Genomic DNA, 5,168 nt, shown 5'->3' with positions numbered 1-5,168 from the left:
GTATTCTTTAAAAACTGTCAATTCTATAAGTTCTATTAAATATGCCCCTTCAACTTGAAAGTTGTTAACTTAACTCTAAATTAAATAAGTTACAGTAATCTTGCTAGTTTTTTCCTAGTTTTTCATAGATAGTACACTTAATACTTACAACACATGACAATAGTTACTTCTCATTATAATTATTTAATTGCGTAAATTATATTAAACCCTTATGAGCTTTCAGCCACTGTGAACTTTAAGAATCACACAAAATCCCTAATGGCTTTTCTGTTTCAGAAAAACCCTAATAACTTTCTGAATTTTGCAGATAACCTCTATAGATTTGACTCGAAAAATGGCACAAAAATGCATTTTAGAAGTTATTGGGGGTTTGGTGCAATTTATCTAAAATATACTAGAGGCTTTCTACAAAAGTTATTAGGGGTTTAGCGTGATTTCGAAAGTTGATAGGGTCTAGTTACTGCAAAATGCTACTTTATTTAATATTATAATTATTAGTTCAAGTAATACTATTAAAATAAGTACACTATCTATATACTATAAAATATTTATCTAATTTAATTTTTAATTATGGTCTTAAATAATTTAGCACCATAGATATTTTATAAATTTTTATTATACAATCATTAACAATAGTACTATTATTAATATTAAATATATTTTTTTTGTAAAAAGGTTAATTTTCAATCATTATCAAGTATAGATTATTCAACATCATGCGATAATCTTTGAGAATATACTCTAAAAATAATATTAAATTATTTATTTCATTTATTTATTCATATAATACTAAATAAATTGTGTAATTCATAATTTATATGATATTATTAAAATGATTACACCAATTATGCTAATAAATATTTACTCTATTTGTTTTATTGCTCACTGAATTATAGTATATTTCTTAATAGTATTTTAGTAATATATTATTCCATTTAGGCTATTATTCTAATTATTTTATTATAAATTATAAATAATTATAATAATAATTTAATTAGTTACTACTAATAATTGTATATACTTATCTTATAAATTATTTATTATACTATTTTAAATAGTTAATATTCATAATATTATTAATTATTATAATTATTTAGGAAGGTGAGAAGATACATAATTAATAAGAGGTTATATTTATTTAATGAAAGATTAATTAGAGATAATGATATAATTAGACTTTATCAAAATTTAAGAGGGAAAAAAATTAAAGGTTTTAATACCCTAATTCTCTTTTTATAATAGTATAGATTGATAACCAGTTTATAACTAGATTTTAGCATAGAAAGCACTAGTGTGCTGTCCGTGCAAAGCACGGGGCGATAATTTTTTTTCATGCTACAGTAATAATGTTTTTAAATGCTGAAGCAATATTTTTTTTGAATTGCTATAGTATCCCGTGTTTTTTAAATTATTACAGTATACCCGTGCTACAATATTAATGCTATAGTATTTTCAAAGAATGCTACAGTTCCCGCCTATGGCACAATAATTTTTTCTTTTAAAATGCTACAGTATCCCATGTGCTACAGTAATATTACTGTATTAAAATTTACTGTAGTATGAATAGTGAATCTTGAACTCTCCCATTTGTATAGAGGAGTAGATAACATTTTATCAATTAAACATATTATCAATCCATTAATATTGAAAGATAACCTATTAAACTTATCTACACGTCTACTGCATACAAAATGTCCAATACAGGGTGAGCAAATGGTCAGTTTGATCAGTTTCGAGTACTTTTTACAAAACTGAACCGAATCATTTTATATTCAAAGTCAAATTTAATTGACCAGAATTAGTTTGGTCAATTCAGTTTAGTTTATTCAATTTTTGATGGGACTCATTTAATCAGAAAAAAGGGCTCTTGTGATCCAAAAAAAAAAGACACATATTAAAAAATTAAGGAGAAAAGAGAAGGAAATTCGTGGATTAATAAAAAGAAAGAGTACGTTCTCAACAATCAAGAAAGTAGTTTGTTTGGATAGTTCATGTTAATATTATTGAACATATTGTATCGTAGAAATGACTAAGTGTTAATCTTATTCTAGGAGATGACACGTGTCTCAAATTAAATGTACACCAACTCGTACCGATCTCATGAGTGCTGAGTCGAAAGGCGTCCTCACTCGGGCTCTGCTGCTAAAACTAGCTTAATGCATTATCACTGAACTGACCGAGTCGAGAAGCGGCCTCGTTCAGAACGGCCAAGTTGAAAGGTCTTTTTCTTGACCTCCCTTGAAAAGTCGATACAAAAGGTGGTCTTTCTTGAACTCATCAACGACATCCAATCACCATCGCATTAAATGCACGGTTGGAATCATCATTACACCACTACCAAAAGTCTTAATGACTCATCGGACTACGTCAACACCTCAACTCTCCTATCACCGTCGCATTAATCGCAAAGCGGACTCAGACTACCCACTGCCGACAACCTGTAAACTATTAGTTGAATATTCCGACTGCTTAGACTCGGTTGAAATTGCACAACTACGTTTCTGAACCTGCTATAAATAGGCACATTGCCTACTGCATGAAGTTACGTAATTTTCCCACTACAGCATATATACAGTAATCACACTTTCATTCCTTCACCTGAGATCAATACTGACTTGATTGTTGGATGAACCACCAGAGAACCCAACTCCGATCCTCTTATGTATTGTCTGTATGCAAGATCGAACCCTCTGTTCAGTGATCAACCATGAAAGAAGATTGAGGCAGCCTAAACTCTCTATAACTCACACAAAACTCTATTGTTAAACATCTGACATCAACAAAACTGAACTGGCTGGCACATATTCTAAAACACGAACCGAACCATTGAAATTTGGTCGGTTTACAGTTTGAATCGATTAATGCATACCCCTACGTCTAATTAAGAATCTTGACAAATAGATTTTTACCCTTCTCAAAGAGCTAAAAAAACTCTTAAACAAGATACATTGACATCACCTAAGGTCTAACTGAGTTGATTAACTACATATAAGTAGTACTCAAAAGTCTCATGTTCAACTATCTCGAGGAGCACCCACAGGATTCTAATTTCTTAGAACACCCGAGACCATGTGTTGGGGATGCCTCTTAGCCATGCCAGGAGGTTTGGTATTCGTAGTCTCGAAAATCATAGGGAAGTTCCCTCATTAAAAAAAAGAAAAAAAAAAGGAAAAAGAAGATCCATTGACATCCTCAAATTGTACAAATCTTCAAAAGGGGGGAAATATCTTATTAATTTGGAAAGTTCATTTTGGGAATCTCAAATGTTTGTATATTCTTTTGATATAGATCCATAGACAATGGCCATGAGTTTTGAACATTATTTTAACTAATAACAGAAAAATCACAATTTAAGAGTCGAATGCAGATTCCCAAAAGTTGAAAGTACGAGAGTTTATCGTTGAACGAGGATTCCGTCAGTGGTTGAAAGCACTAGAGTCATGAATGAATAAATACCTACAATAACTTGGCCAACCTCATAGTCAAACGTAAGAATAGTTTCCGAGTTTTAAAATTTTTTTTTTAAGATTCACGTGCTCGCACGAGCGAGGGACTTTGAAGATACGACCCGGTGAACTAATTAAATTGTCAAGACCTAAATGTCGCCTTCACGAGAAATTTGCTCGACATTTAGAGTAGTTATATCCTTGCCGACTTGTTCGACAACCTACCAGGAATTTATTTTTGGTTTATTTTGAACTAGCCCCTCAAATCTTCACTAATTACATGTCAGTCCAAGAGCTGGGAAAGATCTTCTCGCTCTGCAACACTTTATCGAGACGGACAAGGGAAGAGCCACGATCAAAGCTCTAAAGCAACTAATCCGGTCATTCCGTCTCTTTCGAAGATTGAATTCAATATGAGTTTGTACAAACTAATGAGGAATAAGACTATAAAAAAAAAAGGCAGGCGATGCGCGATGCAGTCTATACAATAATAATTAAGGATGTTAGCGCAGTGTTTGGATTTCAATTCACCTGCAGAAGAAATTATGGGAGCACGACACAATCGATGGACATGTTAAGATCAAATAATTTGATGATAAGAGCTCAATCATGAGCTTTCTTTAATTAAAAAAAAAGAGATTATCGAAAGAGGCTATCCTTTTTTTAGGGAAGATAAAGAATCGATGTCGTTTCTGAATTAATTTCTAATGAGTAAAAGAGTATAGGAAGGAGGCTGGCGTCGAGGAAGCAGGGCGAGGAGAGGCTTTAGCAAATATTGGGTTTTGGGGTTTAGTTTTCGAGAAGAAAGATGGAGGGTATTTCGGTCATTGATCGATCAAGTTGCAAAGGCTGGTTAGATTTGAGGGACTTATAAGCAATTTTAAAGATTCGAAGGACTAGTGTGGAGTAGCCTGAAAGGTATGTTTGATTAGACGTTTTTGGAACCCCCAGATTTTAAAAAGCTTGTTTGGTTGGACGCTATTGCAACATCAAAAGGCTCGTGCAATTTCAACATAATAACCCAGAATTTTCTTGATGCCACTGGACAAGGGAGCTGGAAACATTGGAATATTGAAGTGTTAAAAAATAAAATATTTGGCAGCCTCGAAGTGAAGAAAAAATGGTAAACTTCGGAGCACCAATGTATACACCCAAGTTGATTCTCAGGTAGGGCGTGGGCTGACCAGGTCCAGCCTAGCTCGGGCCGTACAGACCCAGGCCATAGTGGTGGGTTGGGGCCTAATCTGGCTTGGGTCTCACTCTAGCCCCATCCGACCTGGGCTAGGGACTAGGTCCCGAGGCACAGGCTTGGGCTTTACTGGGCCCACAAAAGATATTTTCGAGCCCAACCCGGCTCATAAATTTGTCATTTTCTTTAGATACTCATAACTAAAGCCATAGCCAATGGGCTATATGAACAATGGGCCAGGGTGGCCAGCTGCGAGACGTAACTCGCTGCTGCTGCAGGCCTTAAAGGGGTTCCCTTGCTGGGAATATCTGCCAGTCTGCGAGACGAACGGTCCCGCAGGCCTGCTTTGTATCACTCCAACTGGAGGAACCGTTAATTTAAAAATAAAATAAAATAAAAAACTCATGAGGCAAGTCCAGCCCGATCCGGTGTGGGGCGAGCTTCACCTGGCCGGACCCATGTATATCATGGGCCAGGCTGACTCTCTAGCAGAACCGGCGGCAAGAAATCCCGGCCCAGGCCACGCTCACCCA

This window comes from Asparagus officinalis, chromosome 3 (assembly GCF_001876935.1).
Source record: "Asparagus officinalis chromosome 3, Aspof.V1, whole genome shotgun sequence".
Lineage (NCBI taxonomy): Eukaryota > Viridiplantae > Streptophyta > Magnoliopsida > Asparagales > Asparagaceae > Asparagus > Asparagus officinalis.
Note: the sequence above shows the minus strand (reverse complement) of the source record.